At 43.8% G+C, this 26,953-nt stretch overlaps 1 pseudogene; it reads right to left on the reverse strand.

Annotated features, from left to right (window-relative positions):
* Positions 1-12,482: 12,482 nt before the first annotated feature.
* On the reverse strand, positions 12,483-16,539 carry LOC149395095 (1-deoxy-D-xylulose-5-phosphate reductoisomerase, chloroplastic-like; annotated as a pseudogene).
* Positions 16,540-26,953: the final 10,414 nt, after the last annotated feature.

The raw sequence follows: 26,953 nt of genomic DNA on the forward strand, positions 1-26,953 counted from the left end.
TTTGGCCTAGTTCAAATGTCGTAATTAAGATATCAGCTTCTCTTCATTTTATTCCCTTTATTCAATCTAGAAATTCCTTGACGTGTTAAAACATGGTTGTTATTATTGAATTATTAGTGTAGCAATTAATTATTTTACACTAGATAAATGAAGAAAGTAATAAACATAATCAGGAGCGGACCACATTAAGGCGGGGAGTAGCCTGAGCCACCCCCAACTTCTGGGAAAATTTCATAGACGCCTTTTTCTTAAATGCCCAAACTTTTATAAAGATTTTACCACTACCTCATTTGTTTTATAAAATTTCATAACTACATTAAGTATAATAAGCTCTATAGTTGCCTAACGATTTAAATCAGTTAAAAAGAAACAAATACAATATTGTTATTGTAGTAGTGTATGTGAATAATAATAATAATAATAATAATAATAATAATAATAATAATAATAATAATAATAATAATAATAATAATAATAATAATAATAATAAGGGAAAATATCAAAAGTATCTCTCGTGTTTAATCGAAATGCGAGATTTATCCTCTCTATTTCTAGAAATATGAGACATATCTCTCCAGTTTAATATAAATGACATATACATCCCCTAAAAAAATGTTATATTACAAATATCACAATTTTTCGTTTATTTTTTACAAAAAATAATTTGAACTCCCCTAAATATCCTTAATGAAATAATTTTTTATCTTCTATTCTATATACAAAAAAAAAATTAAAAAATTTCTTTATAAAAAAGTTAAGGTTTTTTTTATAAAGAGAGATTTTGATTTTTTTTTTAATAAAATAGTAAATAAATATTTATTCTATTAAGGGTATTTTGAGGAGTTCAAATTATTTTTTTTGTAAAAAATAAACGAAAAGGGTGATATTTGTAATATAACATTTTTTAAGGGGAGGTATATGTCATTTATATTAAACTGAAGAAATATGTCTGATGTTTCTAGAAATAGAGGGGATAAATCTCGCATTTCGATTAAACATGAGGGATACTCTTGATATTTTCCCTAATAATAATAATAATAACAACAATAATAATAATAAAGACTCTTATATATACAAGCTCCTGGCTTTACATATATAAACAAGAGATAGTTTAGGAGCGTAGATTATGAAAGGGGTTCGACAAAATACTATTATATAATAGTTTGATCCCGGGTGAGATCCCATTAGCCCATAGGTCAAGAGATACACGTCCGGTCTCCGTCTTCGCTTTCTTTGTTCACAACGCCGTCTTGCCCTTCTCTACATTACTAAGGGTCATAAAACTATGAGTCGATTGACTCGCGGGATCCACTTTTTGGGGAATATGAGTCGAAGCAATAACAAGAATATTTCTATTGGAACATCTTTCACAATTCCTTAAGTGGGAGTCTAACTTAAGAAAGAAAAGCAAACTACTGCCATGTGATATCATGTAACGTGCAAGCAAGCACATAAGAATGCAAGATGCAAATCTAACTAGTTCTAGAGCATGACTAATGTGTGCACACTCTAACTAATACTTATCGTTCGCAAGGTTACACACATCTCTCGCTATAACCTTCGAAACGACAAGAGACCAGCCTTAGATTTCCACCAGCAGTTGTCTGGCGGCCTGAGAGTTTTATCGCTTGTTTGGGATCCACTAGTGGTACCGTTTTCAACGTGACGTCAATGCGTGCTGAGCTTTTCAAGCAATGAGCTCGCGATTCACGATTGCAGTCCTATTGCAGCACGGGGCACTCGACGGCCTCCACTTGAGTCTCCATTCGGCAATGAGCTTGCGTTTTGCGAATTAGCCTCACTGCGGCATGGGGCACTTGGTGAGCCTCCGCCTGGGTGTCTAGCGGAAAATGAGCACCCATTTTGTGAAGCAGTCTCATTGGGGTACGGGGCATTCAGTGGGCCTCCGCTCAAGTACTCAGCGCCATTTAGACCGATATGGTTCTCGATACAAGTCAATCTTGTAGGTAACCGACAATAGTTCATTAAGGTTTGGGTACTCTGCAGCACTCAGAGTACACACCTATGCTACTTACAGGTTAGCGACTCGGGATAAACCCCGAAGGAATTATCATTTCCCTTTTTTGCTCGTTAGTGTTTTAAGTAAAAAAAATTATTTGGTTTAAAAGGGTTGAGCCCGAACTGGGCCTAATTATGGCCCGAGTCGGGCTTAGATTGGACTTTTTTTAGCATCTTCGAGCGGGTTGGGCTTAAGGTTCTATACCCTAGGTCCAACTCAGGCCATATACCCTTGGACCAATGCATGCCCTTCAATATATCCGGTTTGGCCCGATCTTTTTCCGAGAAGGGTCGGGCCGGCCCAAAATCTCAAAGAAGAGGCCCGGGCCGGTTAGCCCAGAGACGGCCCGACCTAATTGAGTTTGAATAATCAATCCCAAAGTTGATGAGTGAGATTTGAATCGTTCAAGTACTTGTAGTCATTTATTTTGATCCTAAACTTCCAATCACCTTCTGAGTTATTACATATAATCAGTAAATAACTTCATCATTTTTGGCACTAGCAAATCGTACACGAATTATAAGCTTCACGTCGTATTAGTATCTCTTTCTCTCAAATCTCTTAAGCTGAAGAAAATCGATAACTAATCATTTAAAAATGGCAAAGCTACGAGCCGCCGAACTCGGACGACATCTAAGACTTAGGACGTGACTCCCGGTACTTTTACCCTCGATTCAAATCCGAGACTGGATCACTGCTCTCATGTCACTCCCGTTCTAACGGGTCAAACGCAGAACTTAAGAGATAATTATATCACGTGGCAGAGGGCTGGGTTTCACAAATCTATATTTGAACTTATCGGGTGAACACGAACTAAGTTTTCAAGAAAAACGCCAAAGCCTTAATCTTAAAGATTATTCTTTTTTAAGGTTTTCACCTACTCTTGTTTACTATCATATAAATCAATGTATATAGGATTATTTTCTTGGTAAGTAGTTGACGTATGTCTCCGAACTTACCGGGTGGAATAGTTCGCTTCGCACGCTTCTCGAGATTATCTGACATGCCCTGGAGCGTCGACAGAACTAGAATCCGAAGCTAAGATTTCGTTAGTTATTCGATTCAAAATCGTTGGAAATTAGGTTCGTTGTCGGAATTAATTCCCGATCTTTCGGAAATTAAACCTTATTTAAGACATGTACGCTTTCGTACAGAAGAAATTGTACGAAATGAAATTCCAACAATTTATTATGAACGAGTATAAATAAATAAATAATCCTAAATTATACAAACCGAGAATTCCAAATAATTAACTGAAATTAATTTCCCGACTGTCTTTAAATATAATTTGTTGTCGGTCGTTCTCGAAAAAACCTGAAACATTAAATTTCACGCGACCTCTGTGGAATCCCGAACTCTAAAAGCCCAATGGGCCGGGTCACTGAAGAACCCACCAAGGCCCACATCGGCTAAGACCCATTTGAAACGGCTCGAAAGGAAAGCGCGCTCGGCACGCAGAAGACGGCGCGACGCGCCAATGCGCGCTCGCGCGCTACGTACGTATCCCAGAACCGCTTTGCGCGCCCAAAATCTGTGGCGCGCTCCCCGAGATCCGTCCAAAGGCCCTCTTAGGCCTCCACATCCACTATAAAAATCTCATCTCAATGAGAGAGAGAGAGAGAGACATTCATTCCTCCTCAAGATTACTCGCTCTCAGAGTTCTGAAACGCTACTAGAGACTTTCTGCGCATAATTTCCTCTGATCGAGTGCTTAATCTCCCGCGCACAAGCTGCGTCCGGGATTCTCTACTGAAAATCCCCTACGTCTCCAACGCACACGGTTGCGCCCAGAATTCTCTACTCAGAATCTCCCTCGTCTCCAAAAGAGAAAACATATATTCTCTTTCAGGTCACTCGATTCTAGAGTCCACAGACGTCGACGAAGACTCATTCGCGCTCTGTCTCCTCTGTCGAGCACGCCATCCAAGCTGCGCGCCTCACACAGCATATACATACGCTTTGAACTACGTTCTAACCTGATCCTGCAATGTGGGTATAGGCAGCTCACAAGAAGCGCAGTCACACCCCCCCCCCCCCCCATTTACCCATTTCTCTGCTCAGAGAACACCTCCAAGTGGAGGAACCTCAACTCGAGAATTTCGAGTTCACACCCTTGGCTCGGGTGTGGCCACTTTGTCCGGCCTCGGATCGAACCGCCCGAAGCTTTAAATCGTTGTTCATTTTCGTGCGACAACATTTTGGTGCTAGAAGGAGCGGGCTTCTCGACCTGCATAGCCCGAAATCCCTTCTAATCATCTTATTATTTTCTTCTTAAAAATCCGCTTTCTCGGACTTTAGAAAAGATGAGTAATCAACCTTTCACGCGTTCTGAGGGCATTAACAATCCCGATAATGCAACTGGGACCAAAAAAATATTTCTTGCGCTCTCGAGCGCATGGTGACGAAAAGTTACTCCCCGAAGAGAGCTCGGCCCGTTCACCATCTCCATCTCCATCTCCAAATAGCCGGGTCGACCGCATTAGGGAATTGGAGGAGGATATCCGCATTGACAACGATAGCCTCATGGCGGAGATGAACCAGCGCCTAGCCGATTTGCTAGCAAGGCCCAAGGTAGATAGGCCCCTCATCTCGCACCTCGTAGGCCACAATGGCGTGGGTGACGATTCTCAAGTCAATGATTACGTCGGAGACGATGGAGTCAAGGCATTCGAGATGAGCCAATCATATACCCAGGTGCCGACCGTGCGCGGCCACTAGGAAATGGGCCCTCACTCGAGGGGACACCCTCGAGGGTCCGTGTCTAGGCGCCAAGGCTCGAGCGACTACCACGAGTGCACGGTCTCGAGGTCTCGAGGGACACTCCAGATTCATTGTGCATGTCCAGCCCCATCGGGTAGAAGATGACGCCGATAGCTGCAACGTCCGTTGAGGACGCCGCTCTGATGACATGCCCGCCCCAAGAGTCGTGGGGACGGCAAACAAAGATTTAAGGGAACGCCTCGCTTCCCGAAGGGAACCCCAGGGGGAAGACCTAGGAGAGAGGCTCAACACCCGCCGTGGAACCATCGGAGGGGTCACGTTGGGGCACAACCTGTCCAACATTGTCGACCAAGCTTCTAACGAAAGGCGCGTTATCATTCCCACGGACCCAGTAGTCGGGCCGCTAATGACTTGGACATGATAACAATGATCCAAAGTCTTCATAACCAAATCATAGAGATGCGAGAGACGGGGGCAGGTGGGCATAGGCCATACAATAGGGTGGAGGCATCATATTCGCCATTCACCTCCGAAGTCCTCGCACGACCGTCTGGCGGAAACTTCAAGTTACCGACGATTTCCCCGTACGACGGGCGATCTGAGCCCAATTTCCACATACAACACTACGAGACGTGGATGCTGATGCAGGGGCAACTCGACGCCACTCTCTGCCAGGCCTTCAACTTGACCCTTGCGAGTTCGTGCTTTGAATGGTTCAGAAGCCTCATGCCAGGCAGCATCGCATCCTTCCAGACGCTTAGAGAGGCATTCCTAGCCAGATTTGCCACGCTCGTGGCACAAAAGAAACCCAAGACCCACTGTGGATGATAAGGCAAGAGAACGATGAAACGTTGTGCGAATACCTCTCCAGGTTCTTGGAGGAATCGCACAAGGTCGAGGGTTTCGATGACAAAGACGCCATCACCGTTATCACCGAAAGGGCCAAGACGAGTGTCTTCTTAAAGTCAATTGTGGGGAAGGAACCGAGAGATATGGTCGAGCTAATGGTGAAAGCCAAGACCTACATGGGGATTGAAGACTACCTTCAGGGGCAGAAAGGTGGCGATCGTAACAATCATCGTCGTGACGAGCAAAATGGCGACCCCCAATTCGTGAAGCAAGAGAAGCAAGGCCGATCAGGTACCTAGCAGTCGTCCTCCCCCCAGGTCGCGACAACCCCTCGTCGATGACTTCAGAAGACAATCATTCACCCATCTCAACACGACACCAGATCGGATCCTGACTCTGCACAGGGACAAACTAGGATCGCCGGCCCCATTGAAGAAAGATCCTGCGATGCGCGATAGAAGCAAATATTGTGAGTATCACTAAGATCAAGGACACGTGACCTCTGAATGTTTTCAACTCAGGCGGCAATCGAGGCGCTAATCTAGGACGGAAAACTCAAGGAGTTTGTCATGCGTGCCACCGGGGTAACAACTCCGACCGAGCGCCCGCCTCAACAAAGAAAACGAAAAGGGCTGGCCGCGATAGCGGCCCCCGGAGCAAGTGACGAGCCAACGAGCTCGAGCATGAATATAGTCAAGACGATTGTGGGAGGGCCGAAGTACGATGATTCCCATAATCAGCTAAAGAAATATCTGAGGGCCGTCTCCCACGAGATGATCGCCCGGGGTATCAACCTCACATACGTGCAGCCCTCGTCCGTCCCGTTCGAGTCGATCTACTTCACCGAGCTTGAGGCCAAAAGAAACGATGCAATAGTTGTAACAACGACAGTCGCAAACAACATTGTTTGCCGTATCCTGATAGATAATGGCAATGCAGTAGACATCATCTTCAAAATGGCCTTGGAATGCATGAAGCTCGACAGAGTAAAACCCACACCCGTCAAAACCCATTTCTACGGTTTTTCTGGGGAGAAGGTCTGGATCGAGGGGTCCATCGATTTGCCAGTGACTTTCGGAACACGAGGAGACATCGAGGTCACTAGTATCATAACATTCCTCATTGTCGACGAGCCCGCAGCATAAAATATGATCATCGATTGACCGACCATCATCGGCCTCAAAGCCGTCACGTCGGTCTACCATCTTATGATGAAATTCCCTACCGAAGAAGGCGTGGCTCACACGATGGGAGACCAAGCCATGGCAAGGACATGCTACGTCCGAGGTATAGATAGCAAGATGGTCATCAAAGAAGAAGAAGATAAAATGGTGAGCACGGTGTACCAACTTAGAGACGAGTTCCCATGCAACATCAAAGAAGGCAGCACATTTGGAGAGTTGGACCAACGAGAAGAAACAGTGCGTCGTAGGGTGGAGACACCTGACGACCTTATGTCGGTCGTGTTGGATGATGCCAAGCCTGACCAAGTGGTCAAGATAGGTGCCCAACTCCTGACCAATATCCAGCTCGAACTCACGGCCTTCTTATGTGAGCATAATGATGTCTTCGCATGGACACATGCCGACATGCCAGGGATCGACCCCGAGATAATGGTGTGCCCCCTCAATGACAACAAAAGAATACCTCAGAGGGTACAACCGAGGAGAGCGTTCAGTGGGGAGAGGTATCTGGCCATTGGAGAGGAAGTTGATAAAATCCGCCGACTTCATTCGAGAGGCGGAGCATCCCAAGTGGGTGTCAAATTTGGTCATGGTGAAAAAGCCAAATGGGAAGTGGTGAATCTGTACCGATTACAAAGATCTTAACAAGGCATGCCCAAAGGATAGCTTCCCTCTCCCAAGAATTGAACAACTCGTGGACGCAATAGTGGGCCATGAATCACTGAGCTTCATGGATGCGTATTCAGGATACAATCAGATCCGAATGCATGTGGGCAATCAAATCAAGACGATGTTCGTCATCAATCGCGGCCTTTATTGCTATAAAGTCATGCCTTTCATCTTGAAAAACGCAGGCGCGACCTATCAACGATTGGTGAATCGAATGTTTGCCAACCAAATTGGCAAGACCGTGGAGGTATACGTGGATGATATGCTCGTCAAAAGTTTGAAGGCCGGAGACCATGTTAGAGATTTGAAGGAAATGTTCACAATCTTACGACGCTACAAGATGAAACTCCACCCTAATAAATGTGCATTTGGGGTTTAGTCGGGAAAGTTCTTAGGATACATGGTAAGCAAACGAGGGATCGAGGCAAATCCTGAAAAAATTATAACAATCTTAGAGATGAGATCGCCATAGAAGGCAAAGGAAGTTCAAAGCCTGGCCGGCAAGATCGCGGCCCTGACAAGGTTCGTTTCGAAGGCGACTGACAAATGTCAGCCTTTCTTCAAAGCCCTGAAGAAGAAGGATGGGTTCGAGTGGACCGAGGAGTGCAAGAAGGCGTTTCGCGACATGAAGACATACTTCGCCTCGCCTTCATTTCTCTCCAAACCCAAAAATGGCGAGTCGTTATTGCTATATATAGATGTGTCTGAGAGGGCCACTAGTGCGGTCCTCATACGGGAGGAAGACAAGATACAATGGTCTGTTTACTACGTAACCAAGGCGCTCTTCGACGTCAAGACGCGCTATTCGAAAATTGAGAAGTTTTCCCTTGCCTCGGTCATGAGTGCCCGAAAGTTACGACTGTAATTTCAAGCGCATCAGATCATTGTGCGCACAGGGCATCCAATAGAGAAGGCGCTGCAACGAGGATCCTCGACGAGGATGGCAATATGGTCACAAAAGCTAAGCGAGTATGGGAACACGTTCCAGCCTAGGGATGCAATAAAAGGGCAGGCCCTCGCCGACTTCATGGCGGAATTCTCATATATACCGTGGCTAGAGGATGAAAAAGAAAAAGAAAGGAAGGAAGATGACGTGCGAGAGCCGTCAAAGAAGAGAGAAATAGGTCCGATATGGCCAGTATGGGATTTGCACGTCGACGACGCATCGAACGCGCAGGGAGTTGGCGTCTGAGTGGTATTGACAAATCTTGACATGGAGGTGTTGCGATATGCACTATGTTTTGAATTCAAGGCCTCCAACAACGAGGATGAGTACGAAGCTTTGATCGTGGGGCTAGAGTTGGCCCAAAGGTTGGGGGTCGAGAACCTTCGAATTCACTGCGATTCACAACTTATGGTGAACCAAGTGAAAGGCGACTACACCGCCAAAGAGCCTAAAATGATCATGTATCTCGCAAAAACATTGAAGAACCATGAGGTCATCTCTTGGTTCGAGGTCGTGCAAGTCCCATGTGAAGAAAACACCAAAGCCGACACTTAAGCACGACTCGCGTCTGGGATTGATGAGGAGGATGAAGGAAGCGTGCTAAGGTGCTGACGCGGCCCTACGTCTCGAGAGGTGACGTAGAGGCCATTGAAGAGGTGTCCCCGGCGTCATCTTGGGTGACCCCACTAGTTGAGTACATCTCGAAAGGGATTTTCCCCGAAGATCGAGACGAGTCAAAGAAACTAAAAAGCTTAGCCTCGAAATACACAATGCCAGGAGACATCCCCTACAAATGAGGATACTCGATGCCACTGTTGCAGTGCCTTCGCGAAGGCGAGGCCAAGAAAGCCCTTCACGACGTGCACAAGGGGCTGTGTGGAAACCACGCGGCGGGGCAATCGCTCGCGCTAAAGGTCCTTAGGTTGGGGTACTTCTGGCCAACCTTGACAAGGACGCGCACGCATGGGTTAGGAAATGTGACAAATGCCAAAGGTTCACCCACGTTCTATGACAGCCTCCCGCACCCCTCTGTCCGATCATCGTCCCGCGACCATTCCCAAAGTGGGGGATCGACCTCATCGGCGAGTTTCCCACTGCTCCGCGACAGTTCAAGTCATAGTCACTATCGACTTTTTCACCAAATGGATGGATGCGGAGCCATTGGCCAGAGTCAGCGAGGCGAATACTACTAACTTCATCTGGAAGAACATAGCATGCCGCCACGGCATTCCAGCCTCGATCGTGACGGACAACGGAAGGCAGTTTGACAATGCCCGCATGCGTGACATCTGCAGCTAGCTTGGAATCAGCAAGACGTTCTCCTCTCCCCGACACCCACAAGCCAATGGTCAAGTAGAGGTGGTAAACCGCACAATCAAGGAGAACTTGAAGAAAAGATTGGAGGAAAAGAAGGGCACATGGGCCGATGAGCTCTCATTCATTTTATGGGCATATTGTACTCTGCTTGGAACGCAATAGGGAGACCCCGTTCACCCTAGCATATGGTGTCGATGCCATCGTTCCTATCGAAATGGAGCTCCCGACCTTCCGAATGGAAACATTCGATGAAGAGGGCAACGACGAGGCTCTAAGAATCGAGCTCGACCTAATCGATGAGAGGACGGCGGACGCCTTGACTCGCCTAGCTATGCAAAAGAGGAAGGTCGTAAAATACTATAACTCGAAGTTCAAGCTTCTAAAGTTTGCGAATGGGAGCCTAGTTCTAAGAAGGGTGTTCAAAAACACCAAGGTGAAAAACGCTTGGGTCCGAGGGCCTACCTGGGAAGGACCATACCGTGTACGAAAAGCCATTCACAAGGGCACGTACAAACTCAAGAACATGGAGGGTCAATGTTGGAATAGATCTAGGATTAAGAAAAGATTATCGCTTATAGCAAGTGGCGGAAAATAAAAATTTCATTAAAAACACGTAAAACGATTTTATTACCTAGACAAAGTGCATGAGCGTATAATTTAAAATTTTAAAAACTACTTTGAGTTTTCACTCGGTACCAACATCGTTAGAAGCTTGAGCATTGAGAAGCCTTTGGAAAGGTTGAATCGCTCGTCTCCCCACTAAGCTTGTCCCCCTCGAGTCTTCTTGAACCTGTGCGTAACATGAACGTTTCTACCACTAGAGTCTTTTGAGTATGGCTAGGATTTAGTGTGTGGCCACTTTTAAACACTATGACTCAAGAACTTGTCTTGGAGCCAAAGAGCTAAAACAAAACACTAGGTCTAATGATGACCTAGGTGCCAAAACAAAAGAACAAGAAGAGAGAGAGAGAGAGAGAGAGAGAGAGAGAGAGAGAGAGAGAGAGAGAGAGGTGGCAAGGGTTAGAGAGAGAAGCTCTCAATCTCTAAAACTTGTGTTTTGCATATTGTGAATGAGGTGATGTATTTATAGGAGGAGAGATTGCCTTGAATAGGTAGTTTCCTCTTTTCTATTGAATATCACATATTCATGAGCAAATCCTAGTTTCCTCTTTCTCCCCTTGGATATCCAACATGGTCCATCAATCCCTTGGATTTGTTTCCTCATTTGTCTCCCTCCTTGCTTGCCGCCCATCTCATTGCTTCATGGAGCAAATTTGTTTCATCTTTTTCTTTTGGCAAGTATCTTCATACATCAATGCACAAAATAATTTCCCTTTCTCTTCTATGCTTGGACGGTTTTGGAGCTTCTAGAACATGCTTCTAGATGTTTCTTTATTGTTCTTGACAATATAAGAAAAGCTCATGTAGAATTTTCACATAAAATTCCATGAAATGAAAATCAATCCTCAAGGCCCAATTCCTTTAAGTTGGCCGTGTGGACTAAATTCATTGTCATCATATGACAATGTCAAAAAACTTAATTATTGATATTCATACCATCTTATGTCCTAATGGACAAAATTTCCCTTTAGATAATTTTCGTAAAACTTGTCTAGTTCAACATTTGAACTTGTTTTGACTTAGTTTCTTTTTAACCAATCCTACTCTTATGACTTGTGGCAGTGACCTCATGGATCCAAATGAACAAAGCTTGAGCTAGCATACTTCGACTCAAAAGTTCACAAACCTTTTCTAAGTTCTCGCTTAATGTCAACTGACTCCACTAAAGAGTTGACACTGAAATCTCTCGGTTCAAATGAATATATTTCTACTCAAGAATTCTACTTAATTGTGATGAGTGGATCCATTCAATATTATCTATGTTTACCCTTCATGAATATCATCAACTAGATGGGATTTACAAAATTACCATTTTACACTAGTACAAAAAATAGCAACAGGTGCGACTTTTTTCGCACCTGAAAGTCAATTTTGCACCCAATGATACCTTTGGGTGCGACTTTAGGTGCGATTTTTTCGCACCCTAAAGTTCGCACCTAAAGGTCTTGGGTGCGAAAAGTCGCACCCAAAAGTCATGACTTTCGGGTGCGACATTTAGGTGCGACTTTTCGCACCCAAAATCGCACCCAACTGTACACAAAACATAGTTGAAAAGGCGGGGGAAAAACATCGGGTGCAATTTTTTCGCACCAAAAAATTTGGCGGTAGAGCTTTGGGTGCGAAAAGTCGCACCCAATAGTTTGGCGGGTAAAGCTGTGGGTGCGAAAAGTCGCACCCAAAAGTCATCCCCGCCATAAATAGGTGAGAGTTAATTTACTGTAATAGTATTTTAGACGTCGCTCTTTTAAAAAGCGACGTCAAATCTATGAAAAACATAATAAATATCAGTATTTTGGATGTCAGTTTATTTAAAAGTGACTTGAATTCCTATTTCGGGTTTGAAAAAAAATAAGGCAAAGCATCAATTAAAAATATAATTTCTCAATATAAAAATATAAAAAAAAATAAGGCAAAGCGTCAATTAAAAATATAAGTTCTCAATATAAAAAAATACTTGATTCATAGTGCTTTAATTAACATGAAATAAATATCTCTTACATAGACAAAATAAAGAAATACATCCCTGAAACTATACTGTATTATTACAGCAAAATGTTTCACACGGGATATAATACAAGCAATCTGAGTCTTTCATATGTATTTTATTTACTTACACACACAGACACACACAGAGCAGAGTCATAGGTACAGGTGGTCACAAGGCGAGTGAGTAGTTGGTGATCAACGAAGAGGCGCAATGCGAGGAGGAATTGGTAACGTCATTGTGCCTCTCTTTCTTGCGAGACTGCTTCTTCTTAGCTTTGTCTCTGTCTCTGTCTCTGCATTTCTTCTTCTTATTGTTCTTGCCACCTCTGTTGCTGCCCTGCTGCTGCTTCTTGGGGATGGTATGAGACACGGATGTCGGGATCGGATCATACACCTCTGGGGCCCACTTCACCCTCAGCTTCCGGGGCCCGCGCCCCCCTTTCATCGCCGACACAAGATTCCTCGCGCTCTGCAACATCATTTACTTTTATGTCTTTTTCACTCAAAATTCAAACACTCACTCACTCACTCAAAATTCAAACACACACACAAGTTCTTCGTTCGTCGGTGCGTGATCTGCAGTTAGTTACTTTTTTTATCTTTAATCATAGAGTAGTTTAATTTGAGAGTATCAATAACATTCGTAAGTTGTTATTAACCAAAAGAATCCCTGAAGTCATTTTTCAGCTGATAATTATATAAAATAATAATGATAATAATAATAATAAAATTAATTCAATATTCACCTTAAGTCTAGCACAGCCTACTATTCCGATAACAACCGTGACCGCATCAGGGTGCCGGGCAACCTGAGAAAGAGGAATTTACATTCAAAAGCTTCAGATAGAAAATATTTTTTTTTTATTTAGCTTATTTCCTCTGATCACAAATAATATTTAGACATTCAAGTCACCTCGATGACTCCTTGCTCGCCGGGAATGATCTCGGGCTTCTCTTCAACATCGGCTATGGCCTATCTTAGTTCGCCGATCAACGACTCATTTCTCACCGCCACAATCTGAGGCTTGAACCTCTTAACCTGCACAGTTGACCAAATAAATATTTTTAAAAAAAATGTATCAAATTCAAAACCCCACACAAAAACACATTGTATGATTTAATTGCAGAAAAAAAAAAAGGAAACCTGATTAGCGAGAAGCGTCACATTGGAACCGGCAGCGAGTCCGACGACTCTGAACTTATCCGGATTCTCTGCGACTATATCCAATGTCTGAAAACAAACAAGAAAACACACTCAGCAAAAAAAAATCGAATCCTAAAGAACTAATCTGGACCATAGATATAATAGCTTGTATGTCTTGATTTCCACAGCATTGTGGCATTTTACCTGGGTTCCGATAGAGCCGGTGGAGCCGACGATGAAGATGGGCTTGGGCCCATCCCAAGAGTGTCGGCCCAATTCGGGAACGGCTCGTCCGGGCCAGGCTGGCGGCGGCTGAGCCGAGCAAGAGACTCTTCTTTGAAACGCCAATCTCGAGTCCTTTCTCTGAAAACCAAACCCGCCTAAACCACACACACACACACACACACACACAATCTCAAGGATTAAATATTACAAAGATAATATATCCATTTCGTATGAATGTCCAATGAAATCACAAAGATTAGCTTTCTTTGAACGAATTTCGAACAAAGTATTGAACAATATAAAGCTGAACTTACTAACCACTCCACAAGAGATCAAATCAAGGAACACAGAGGTGGAGTTGAATCGACGACGTGGCTCGTATGTTAGAGCTGGGCTCGATCTGAAGTTGGTCGATAACTTTCTTTCCTCTTTTTTTTCTTTACTGTGATGTTTGTTAGGTGAAGTTGAAGAAGAGAAAAGAAGCAGAGGGAGAGAGAGACGCGAATGAGGAGAGAGGGAGAGAAAAATGAGGCGGTGTAGTGGTGAGGTAAGGAGAGAGAAATGACCTAGGGTATTTATATGGGCCAATTATTGTTTTTTAATATATATTAAACAACTTCGTGTAGACAAAAAGGAGGGAAAATGTGACCGCTCAAATGTTTTGGACTTTTGGGTGCGACCAAGTCGCACCGGAAAGTTTTGATGGACTATTGGGTGCGATAAAGTCGCACCCAAAAGTTTTGACGGACTTTTGGGTGCGACTTTTCGCACCCAAAAGTTAAAAAATCAGCGAAATTTTTTAGATGCTTAATTGACTTTTAGGTGCGACTAGTCGTACCTGAAAGCGTCAATTGGTGCGACTTTTAGGTGCGAAAAATCGCACCCAAAAGTCTTGCGCACCGGAAAACTGAATTTGTAGTAGTGTTAACCTTCTAGTTATTATTTCCTCAACTCCTTTGTCGCTTGTGAATAAGTTAGAAACAATGTATTGACGAGGAGCTAACAAGTCACATTCAAAAGAGTCATGACTCAACTTGGACACTGGCCAGTTCATTTATTCACATTCCAAAGAACAAAGCATGAGGCGATATACATTACATTTCAGCAATCTTGTAAATGAATTACATATCTATGAGATCTTCACAAAGTTGTTCATGACATCTTCATAACTTAGTATTTCACCAATAATTCTTGTCTATATCACATAGTGAATCTAGAACTCCGACTTTCTCAAATGAGAATATGTAAGCTATGAAATGACATGTCTAATTTCAGGATTGAGGTAAGCATGATGCAATTCATACATAGTGACTCTGAGACAGAAGAGGTAAAATGGTTTATTCTTACTATGACTCTAGAGGTGCACTGGTCAATTCAGTATCTTCAGAAGATACCTAGGAAGAACTATAGACCCTCCAACTTGTTGTCAATGGTGCCCACAAGAAGAGTAGTAGTGTCTATTTGTATACATTTGATGTAATATAGTCTCACAAAGACTCTTGCTTGTAACTGCTTATTTATTAATAAAAGTTGAACGTTCATTCATTCTTCCTTGTTTGAAGCTTTATGATAAAAACTTAGTCTTTAGCCCATAAACAAACCTAACAACATGTGAAGAGACAAATGTAGATTTGCATGAACAAACTCTTCATGGTTTGCTTAAAACAATATATTCGCAATCTAAGGATCAAGGGACTATTGATCTCGGTACGATTGTTAGGAGAATCTATGATGTCTGGTTATGGGACATTGAGAGTTGGAGACTCTATAGTTCTTCTAAGTATCTTCTGAAGGTACTGAATTGACCAGTGCACTTCTAGAGACAAGATAAGAACAAACCATTTAACCTCTTATGTCTCGAAGTCACTACGTATGAATTGCATCATGCTTACCTCAATCCTGAAATGAGACATGTCATTTCATAGCTTACGTATTCTCATTTGAGAAAGTCAGAGTTCGGATTCACTATGTGATTCTTAATAGGATCTATTGGTGAAGTACAAAGTTATGAAGATGTCATGAGTAACTTTGTGAAGATCTCATAGATATGGAATTCATGTACAAAATTGCTGAAATGCAATGTATATCACATCATGCTTTGTTCCCTGGAATGTGAATAAATGAACTGGCCAGTGTCCAAATTGAGTCATGACTCTTTTGGATGAAACAATGTGACTTGTTAGCTCCTCATCAATACATTGTTTCTAACTTATTCACAAGCGACAAAGGAGTTGAGGAAATAACAGCTAGAAGGGTAAAATGGTAATTTTGTAAATCCCGACTAGCCGATGATATTCATGAAGGGTAAACATAGATAGTATTCAGTGGATCCACTCATCACAATTAAGTTGAATTCTTGAGTAGAAAATAAATTCGTTTGAACCGAGAGATTCTCAGTGTCAACTCTTTAGTGGAGTCAGTTGACATTAAGCTAAACTTGAAAAAAGTTTGTGCACTTTTGAGTCCAAGTATTTTAGCTCAAGCTTTATTCATTTGGATCCATGAGGTCACTATCACAAATCATATCGAGTATGAATAGTTAAACTAGAAGCTAAGTCAAAACAAGACCGAGACAAGTTTTACGAAAATTGTCTAAAGGGTATTTTTGTCTTTTTGGATATAGGATGAAATGAATGTCAATAAATTTTTTGACATGGTCATATGATAACTTAAACAACTCGGCCAAGTTAAATAATTTGGGCCTTGTGGATTAATTTCATTTCATAGAATTTTACTTGAAAATTCTTAATGGGCATTTCTCATGTTGTCATGAACAAATGAAGAAACATCTAGAAGCCCCTTCTAGATGCTTTTGGTCGTCCAACCCAATAGAGAAAATAGAGATTATTTTATGCATTAATGTATGAAGATACTTGCCAAAAGAAGAAGAGGAAACAAATTTCCTCTACGAGGAAAGAAGAGGATCGGCCAAGCAAGAGGGAGAACAAAAGAGGAAACAAATCCAAGGCTTCTAGAAGCCTAGTTTGGCCGTGTGACTTGAAGGAAAAGAGAGCAAATTTTGCTCATGAATATATGATATTCTATAGAAGAGGAAACTACCTTATTGAAGGTAAACCCTCTCCTATAAATAGAGTTCTCATTCCCTTCATTTTATTCATTCCAAAGTTTTAGAGATTGAGAGCTTCTCTCTCTAGAATCCTTGCCCCCCCCCCCCCCCCCCCCCCCCCCCCCCCCCCCCCCTTCTCTCTCTCTCTCTTTAAGTTCTTTTCATTTTTTTTTGGCACCTAGGTCCACATTTGACCTAGTGTTTTAGCTCTTCGACTCTTAGACTTGTTCTTGAGTCGTCGTGTTTAAAAGTGCCCACACACCATTTTCTTTCTTTCTCGAGTGATTCTTGTGATAGAAACTTTCGTGGTTGCTCGAGTTCCCGATGAAAGAAGAAAGACGAGCTGAGTGGGGAGACGAACGTTTCAACCTTCCAAAGGCTTCTCAACGTTCAAGCTTCACAAAGGTTAGTAAATAAATAATGCTCTTTAATAGTTTTATTTTATATGTACTTGCTCTTTGTCTAGGTTAGTAAAAACGTTTTACTTGTCCAACACAACTCTCTATGTCTCATAACCAGACATCATAGATTCTCCTAACAATGATACTGAGATCAATAGCCCTTTGATCCTTAGATTGTGAATATGGTGTTTTAAGTAAACCATGAAGAGTTTGTTCATGCAAATCTATATTTGACTCTTCATTTGTTGTTAGGTTTGTTTAAGGACTAAAGACTATGGTTTATCATAAAGCTTCAAACAGACAAGGAAGAATGAATGAAAGTTTCAACTTTTATTAATTATTCAGCAGTTTCAAGCAAGTCTTCGTGAGACTTTATTACATCAAATGTATATAAGTAATGACTACTACTCTTCTTGTGGGCACCGATGCCAACAGTCAAGTCTTCACCCACCCATGGAACGCCGAACATTTGAGGCAATACTATCATTAAAGCTCGCCGCCACGTTCTCTCTTGTTTTGAAACTATTAATGTTTTTTTTCTTCAATTATGTAACAAGGCCAACGGCCATGAAATGTGTGACTTTATTTCTTTTCAGAACAATATAAAAACTTTTGGTTACACTTCATTTTTTGGTCTCTCATGTCTACAATTTCTAGGTCCCCCTACGAGTGCCCAAGAAACTCGGGGGGCTAACAGGGATAAGACTTTCACGCGACGCACTCACACAAAACGAAGGCAGTCTACGTGACTAAAAAAAATGAAAGGTGACTCGCGCGCCGACAGGCGTTGCATCCATGCACCGAAAGCGAGTCCTAAAGCGACAGACACCACCGAATATGCGACATGTGCACCACCAGGTGTCACGCTCGCTGGGAACCGAGTCTGTGTCAAGCCCATCCCGACGCATTATGAGTGCGCCGACAGACTGTTGGAATTGATCTAGGGTTTAAGAAAAAGATTAAACGCTTCGGGAAGCGGCGGAATTTTAAAAAATTTCTTTTCAAGTAAAAACAGTTTTTACTAACCTAGACAAAGAAGCAAGTACATGTAATTAAAAATCAATATGAGCTAAGAGTTTACTAACCTTTCTTGAAGCTTGAACTTTGAAGAAGCTTTTGGAAAGTTCGCAACGCTCGTCTCCCCTCGCAGCACGTCTCTCTTTCTTTCCTCGGCACCTCGAGCAACCACGAAAGTTTCTATCACTAAATCACTCGAAAAGAAGGAATCAGTGAGTGGGCACTTTTAAACACTACGACTTAAGAACGAGTCTCGAAGTCGCAGAGCTAAACACTAGGTCGAGTGAGGACCTAGGTGCCAAGACAAGAAAAAATCGAAAATAAACTAGAGAGAGGGAGAGAGGATTTTCGGCCACAATGTCTAGAGAGAGAGTCTCTCAATCTCTAACTTGTGTGGAATGAATAAAATGAGAAGAATGAGGCTCCTATTTATAGGAGAGGTCTTACCTTCAATAAGGTAGTTTCCTCTTCTATAGAATATCACATATTCATGAGCAAAATAACCCTTATTTCTTATTCCATTTGGGCGCCCAAGGCAGCCTTCTAGAAGGCTAGGATTTGTTTTCTTTTTTGTTCCTTGGCTTGCCTATTACTCTCTTGGCCGAAATACCTTGTGCATCCTTATGCAAATTTGTTTCCTCTTTTTCTTTTGTCAAGTATCTAAATACATTTATGCACAAAATAATTTTCCTTTCTCTTTGGGTAGTGGGCGCCTATTATGTCTAGAAAAAGGCTTCTAAAATTTTCTTCACTTGTTCATGACAACATAAGAAAAGGCCCATTTAGAATTTTCAATAAAATTCTTATGAAATGAAATTAATTCACAAGGCCCAATGATCAAGTCATGGCCGAGTGACATTAAGTCATCAAATGAACTTGTCAAAAAATTTATTGACATTCATTTCATCATTTGTCTCAAAAGACAAAAATACCCTTTTAACTATTTTCGTTCTTGTTTTGACTTAGCTTCCAATTTAACTATTCCTATCGATGTGATTCGTGACAGTGACCTAGTGGACCCAAATGAACAAAGCTTGAGCTAAACACTTGGACTCAAAAGTTCACAAACCTTTTCCAAGTTTAGCTTAATGCCAACTGACTCCACTAAAGAGCTGACACTGAAAATCTCTCGGTTCAAATGAATTTATTTTCTACTCAAGAATTCGACCTAATTATGATGAGCGGATCCACTGAATATTATCTATGTTTACCCTTCATGAATGTCATCAGCTAGTCGGGATTTACTAAATTACCATTTTACCCTTCTAGCTGTTATTTCCTCAACTCCTTTGTCGCTTGTGAATAAGTTAGAAACAATGTATTGACGAGGAGCTAACAAGTCACATTGTTTCATCCAAAAGAGTCAGGACTCAATTTGGACACTGGCCAGTTCATTTATTCACACTCCAAGGAACAAAGCATGAGGTGACATACATTGCATTTCAGCAATCTTGTACATGAATTCCATATCTATGAGAACTTCACAAAGTTACTCATGACAGACTCACAACTTAGTACTTCACCAATAGGCCTTGTTCGGAATCACATAGTGAGTCCGAACTTTGACTTTCTCAAATGAGAATACTAAGGTGTGAAATGGCATGTCTCATTTCAGGATTAAGGTAAGCATGATGGAATTCATACATAGTGACTTCGAGACATAAGAGGTTAAATGGTTTGTTCTTATATTGTCTCTAGAAGTGCACTGGTCAATTCAGTACCTTCGGAAGATACCTAGAAGAACTATAGAGTCCCCAACTCTCAATGCCTCATAACCAGACATCATAGATTCTTCTAAAAATCATACTGAGGTCAATAGTCCTTTGACCCTAAGATTGCGAATATATCGTTTTAAGCAAACTACGAAGAGTTTGTTCATGCAAATCTACATTTGTCTCTTCGTAAGTTGTTTAGTTTCTTTATGGACTAAAAGACTAAGGTTTTATCATAAAGCTTCAAACAAAGAAAGAATGAATGAACGTTTCAACTTTATTAATGAATAGATAGGCAATTATAAGCAAGAGTCTTCATGAGACTTTATTACATCAAATGTACAAAATAAAGACTACAACTCTTCTTGTGGGCACCATTGACAACACAGACATCGCGTCAACCGGGAAAGTGGCCCGCTCGCCGCCCAACTCGTACGCCGATAGGCGACAAGTCACGATGGGTTCAATGGCTTGTGCCTGCAGGACGAACAACTGGTTTGGCCAGCGTCCACGGAAAACCTAACCATTCAACGTGGCATCAAGGCCCTATGAGGCCAGGATCGTGCAAATCAATTACGTCTCTACTGGAAAATTGAGAAAATAAGACGCGCACCAATAAAATAAACCATATAAGGTGAAACACAACTCAATAAATAGAATCCATAAAGCAAGCAACAGAAGAGAATGATCACCAAAGGTTCGAGAACAAAAAGAACAATAGAAGTCGCAAACACTAAACAATGGTGCTGAAACCAAAATAAATGTGTCACAACTGTCTAACAAATGACGTAGAATAAAGGCGGGAGGGTTGACTGAAGCTACTCGGAGCCATAATCAATCTCCTCTTCTCCGTCACCAACGGAAGGGTCGTCCGATTGCCCGACTTCACTACCCCCCGTGAGGGTGGCAAGTCAACTGAAGAACTTCGCCGGCAGGTGTGGTTGGAGAGACTTTGTCATAACCCACAACGAAGGGCGGAAGAAATACCCCATCGAAAAAGTGAAAGGTGGCCTACCGGGGGATAGTTCCCCTTCGCGGTCGCATCTCGACATCGGACGGCTGCATTGTATCGAGACTCCACGAGGGCAATCTGCCATTCGTCTTCCAAGTCCTTCTTCTCCATCTGGATTTCAGCTTTTTCCCTGATGGCGACGGCCAGTTCCTCAAGAAGGGACTCGTTGTCACAGTCTGCTTGGACGCGCAAAGTCTCGCTTTCCGACAACTGCCTCTGAATGATCTCTAGCTCGGCACGACGAGCATCGAGTTGGACCTGTAATCGCTGCGCCTCCTTGCAAAACGTATCGGAGGAACGCTCGGCGCCTTCTCGAGCTTCGGTCTTGGCTTTCAATGCCGAGCTCAGGCGAACGGTCTCCTCCTCGGAACGCGCCAGCTCCACCTCAAGTTTTGCAAACTCATCGGCGAAACGCATGTTAGCGAGGGCGGCAGCATGCTGTAGGGAAACTCTTTTGGCATCCTCTTGCATCACCTTCATGCGGCGAATGAGGTCTTGGAGAATGCGACTACTTCGCTCGTGACGCCCGAGCACCTGAGAGGCACACATGTGGGCAATGAATAAATTAAAAGCGTATACACAACCAAAAGAAAAAGAAAGAAAGGAAAAACTCACGTGATGGATGTCGCTTCGACCGTGCTCGAAAAGCTCGACGTCGCTGACTGTTAAGAAATCCTTGAAGTCCTTCCAAGAGGAGTCCAGGCAGCCCATGAACGCACTGCTCCTGCAGCTCAGTTGCCTCCGCCCTAAGCATCAAGCCGGGAAGCCCCTGGTCTCCTGGGCCTCGAACTCCGGCACCGCGCTTGCTTCGAGTACGAGTGGCCCTCGCGAGTCGTGGAAGAGGCCACTCGCTTCGATGAAGAACAAGCCACATCCGACTTCGGTAGGTGGGAAGAAGACGCAACGACCCCTGCGGCCGGTGACTTGCCCGTGCGAGCATCAATCCTAGCGCGAATCGCTTTTACAATCCCCGAGGTGGGTGGCGCCCTCCGCGATCGATCGCCACTCACGCCGCCTGAAATCAAATAAAAGAACAGTTAGCCAACACAACGTACATGAGTAAAAGATGCGAACTAGCGTAAAGGTATGAGACAATAGAATAAGGAAGGTCTAGGGTCACTCGTGTACCATCCGTGATCTAGTCACGAGCTCGCGAGTCACCCTCGTCGGACTCCGGCTCCGAAAGCCCCTCATTGCTGGGTCCCCGGCGAGTCATTTTCATAGTAGACACGAACCAGCCAGTAGTCGCCATCAAGTCAGAAGACTCCAAGATCTTGGCACGACGCCTTATAGTGGGCGTCCCTCTGATCACGTCATCCAATTCAGAATCTTCAAGGGCTCGGTCAGCCCAAGGGTTGTAGAGTGGCCCAAATCAGATCGGAGCCGTGCCAAACGCCGAGTTTGACACCCAGACCTAAGGCGAACAATACTTCTAGTCAAGCTTGGTGAGGATCGACATTTGCCTGCGGTGGCAAGCCTTGTAGCTACCCGGCTTGGTCCCGATGGGAGAAATCATAACAAGCGTCCCGAACTCATCCGCCGTCATGTCGCGGCCTTTCTCTCGGTGAAGCATCATGTAACATCCTGTGAAGAGCCGATAGAAGGTCGACGACATCTGAACGGCGTGGACACGAAGGCTCGACAACAAGTCTTGGATGACGGACTAGAACGGGAGGCGCAATCTGCCGCAAAAACTAGCCTCGTGTATCGCCAAGAAGCCTTCTCTGGGGCGGGTCGGTACGTCCTCTGGAGCCGACCATAAGACGTCAATATAACGAGGGATCCTATAGCGCTCGCGAAGGTTCTTGAAGGCTGGGGGAGAGATTGAGCTAGGTACGTTCAGTCCGGAACAATCCAGTTCGCCATCAACCACCAACCCAACGATTGGGAACGAGAGCGTCCGTGAACGTTCCTTGGCGATGCACCCTCGATGGGACCCTGAAGATTCTCCTGATTCCTCATTGTTGCATGACTCAATCGTCTGAATAGCCTCCGGAGCAAGGAGAGTTGGATCTGAAAGTCCGGAGGACCGCACTCGGGTGACCCGTGACCTGGCGGTCCCCGGTCGATTGGTTCGGGACCAGACGGTCCCCGGTCGATAGGTCCATGGCCGAGCGGTCCCCGACCGGCAGGTCCATGGCCGAGCGGTCCCCGGCCGGCAGGTCCATGGTCGGGCGGTCCCCGGCCATTTGGTTCCACAGCCGGACGGCCCCTAGCCGGTCGGTCTGGGTCCGGACGGGCGTCCCGGTCGCCGAGCGTAGCCAAAAACAGCTTTCGGCCGGCCAGATACCCGCCAATCGGTCCTCGGCGGTCGACCCAATGGCTGAGGAGGGGCTCAGGTGATCGTCCGGCAACCTAAGGGAAGAAGGCGTACCTGATTGGGGGGGGCGGCGCGCCAGAGACCCCTCGCGTGCGCAGATCTAGACTGCCGCCGCCGCCTGAGAAGCCGCCACGGCCCAGGAGATTGCCGCCGCCACCTGGGGAGTCGCCATCATTGTTAGGTCGCCTGGACGGTCCGCCCACGCCGCCTGGAAACAGCCTAGCTGTCGGCGCACCGAGGGTCGCGTGCGCATCCAGGCATGGGCCGCCTAGGGTACCAGCGCCGCCAGGGGGCCGGCTGGTTGGCCCGTCTGGGTCGGCCAGGGGCGGCCCGGAAGCCAGCGCATCCAGCGGGCCAATCGCGTCGGCCTCGGCCGGCTGGGAGGAGCCCAGTCGAGCGTTGTAGTCGGCCGGACGGGCGACTGTTTGGCTGCTCGTCCCCACACGCACGGCCGGAGCGTCGTCGGCGCCATCCAACAGCCAACCTTCAACGGCGCTCAAATCTTCTTCCCCAAATTCCATCGTCGGAGGTACGCCAAAGCCGAACGGTGGGAGAGAATTTGGAGAGGATGATACATATCTACTATTAAGGGATTTTAGTTTGGGAAAATTAAGGGTTTTAAATTAGGAAGTTTAAGTTTTAAGTTAAGGAAGTGGGTTTTTAAATTACGTATTTTATTATTACGAATTTATTTAATTAAATGCTTTTATTTGGAAAGTAGGATTAGGGTTGTAAGTGACCTATCTATAAAAAGGTCTTTTCATTCAATAAGAAATCAGCCTCCAACCAAATAACTTAATACCTCTCAAGAACGAGAAGAGGTTAGGTTTCGGTGGAGCTTGCGTTTTTTTACTCTTCTTGTTATTAAAGATATAATCACAATTGCTCCCGTTACGAGATCCAAATCCCGGGCCGTATCAGAGGAGGTTTGGGTAATGGAAGGATGATTCCAAACATCCTCCATATTTGTACAAGCCATGGCAAGGAGTGAAAGAAATTCGTCGACGTGGTCACCACATGTTGACCCGTCAAATATGGACATGTCATCCGAATCTATGGGCACGTGATGAACACGGGGAGACGTGGACAAAGCAACAAAAATAATAATAATAAAATGTGTCTAAGAGTGGGGACGCGCGCACGCCACATTAAAAGTACCTTTTCCATGACGCCTCGGGCTTTTTGGAGAAACATGCACGCCATAGGGCCTCATCATGGCCGGGCTTTCTCGTCGCACGGCGATTCGGGTTGTTGAAGTCTTGAGTTTCCACTCGACCTACGCTCAACAGGAAACTCGGGGGGCTAATGTTATTCGTCGATTCCGCATCTCTCCCATGACACTACTACAAAAATAGGATTCTACAACGCTTAAAAACAGTTGTAGAATGATTCTACAACGCTTCTTAAGCGTTGTAGAATCTTGCGTTGTAGAAGCTTCTACAACGCTTAAAAATCCGTTGTAGAATCCAACAGCTTTCTACAACGCTTAATTATCCGTTGTAGAAACTAAGCTTCTACAACGGATTCTTAAGCGTTGTAGAAGCTTCTACAACGGTTTGAATCCATTGTGTAATTTTTAAACATTTTCAAACATCTCGCCGCGGCGAAGTATATTTCGCGCCGCGGCGACATATTCTACAACGGATCTTCAATCCGTTGTAGAAGCACGTCGCCGCGGCGAGTTATTTGCCGCGGCGAGAACATTCTACAACGGATTTTTAAGCGTTGTAGAATCAACTCGCCGCGGCGAATAATACACTTCGCCGCGGCGACGTCAAATCTTAGCCGCAGCGAGATTATTCTACAACGGATTATTATGCGTTGTAGGAACGTGATGAATTTTTTTTAAAAAACTCGCCGCGGCGAAGAAAAAATCTCGCCGCGGCGAAGAAAAAATCTCGCCGCGGCGAGACTAAGATTTCTAATTTGCCTGCTCTCGGTATCTTGTCTCGCCGCGGCGAATAATATTTTCCGCCGCGGCTCGAATTACTTGCCGCGGCGAGAAAAAAAGTTCGCCGCGGCGAGAATCATTTATTTTCAATCCAGAATCTGTTTTTTACACGATACTAGCACCTGAAAATAATCTTCAATACAAAAAATATCTAATATATACATTCATCTTCAAATATCCTCATCTTCAAAACATTCAAAATCTAATATATACATCTTCAAAAAAACTAGCTAATCATCACAGTTAATAAATGTTTGTACATAAGTTACCCATTCTTCTCTAACTCTCTCTAAATCCTCTTTTGTATAGGATTTCTTATTTTCTAATTTTCCTACACCTCCTACGACTATATCACGCATATAAGAAATGACAAAATACCCGCATTCCGTGTTTCCCGTTTGTCTCGGAGCGTCCCAAGCCTTGATGTACGTTGATTGCCCGTTACTATTGGCATTTTGATGCTCGAGCTTGAAATCAACAAGAACCCTATATAACACGGAGATTATAAGAGAAAAAACATCTAGAACGGTTTATAATAAAAATTATTTAAGAAATCAAAATATTACCTTTTTATCAATCGATTGAAATCGGTTGGGATTTTATTTCTCAACGGGTCAAAGAACATAGCGCTATTTCTCCAAAGGTCAAGGACAACGAGCATCCAATGCGCACCTTTGTTATACGGCATCAAAACTAATTCACCAAATTTGCAATCTCGTACCACGTTTCCAACGTCCTTGACTCGTTTTGACAAATAAGCCTCCTCGTCGTCATTTTCGATATACGAACTTAAGCTCGGATTTATAAAACAAAAATTTCGAGTCTTCTTCGCCTTTTCTAGCCTCGAGCGTAGATAGCTATGACAAACAAATATTTAGTTGATCAAAACACTAAATATTGAATATTGATATTAAAAAACGCATATAAAGAAAACTCTTACTCCATATAAACCGTTATGCTCCCCGCGCCAATTTCCAAGTATTGCAAAAAATTGGAAATGTCTTCAAATGACACCGGAATCGGGATAGCCGCGAGACTTGGACTAACATTGACCATAATCACATCCCCTTCCGGTAACATTACTTTGTTGGCATGTTGAGCGAGCAATCGATACTTGGGATTAATCACCTTGTACGGAATCTTCTTAGCATCATCGATGCTAGCTTCACTCTCAAAACCGAGCTTTGAGAGTTGTTTGACAACCGGACCGCGACTCTCTATTCCCGAGTCCATTTCCATGAGTCTCTACGGCCACGAGACAAACCCGCCTATAGCATCTTCAACGGTTTGAGCTTCTTCGGTGGGAATTGGCAATTTTTCTTTTTTAATCAAAACCCCCAAAACGGCCACGCGTAAATTTCCTTCCTCCAAAGGTGAGAAATGAACTACGCCTCCATTCATGTATGCTCGCCCATTTGCAACATGAATTGTGCCTCCGAACTCGGTGTCATCAATGAAAAGAAGACACTCGACGCTTTCATCCGAACTCGGTGTCACCGGCGTGGTTGGATTCAAAGAGCAACTAGCACGAACACTATTGGGTTTTTCCACAACAATAGGATCGATCTTCGGACGATCATCAACAATGATAGGATCGATCTTCGGACAATCATCAACATCGTCGTGTTCTAAGCGAATCAACAATTTTATCAATAACTTAATACCAAAACATTTATCTTTAATAAATAGATAAAAAAAAAATTAAACATACCTAAAGAGACCGCTTCATTGACATGTTCTTCAACATTTGCCATCTCTTTATCATCAACAACCTTCGCGTTGAGATTCTCT

Source organism: Urtica dioica, chromosome 5, assembly GCF_054948205.1.
Source record: "Urtica dioica subsp. dioica isolate 48M chromosome 5, U.dioica_male_clone48M_v1_H2, whole genome shotgun sequence".
NCBI classification, from domain to species: Eukaryota; Viridiplantae; Streptophyta; class Magnoliopsida; order Rosales; family Urticaceae; genus Urtica; species Urtica dioica.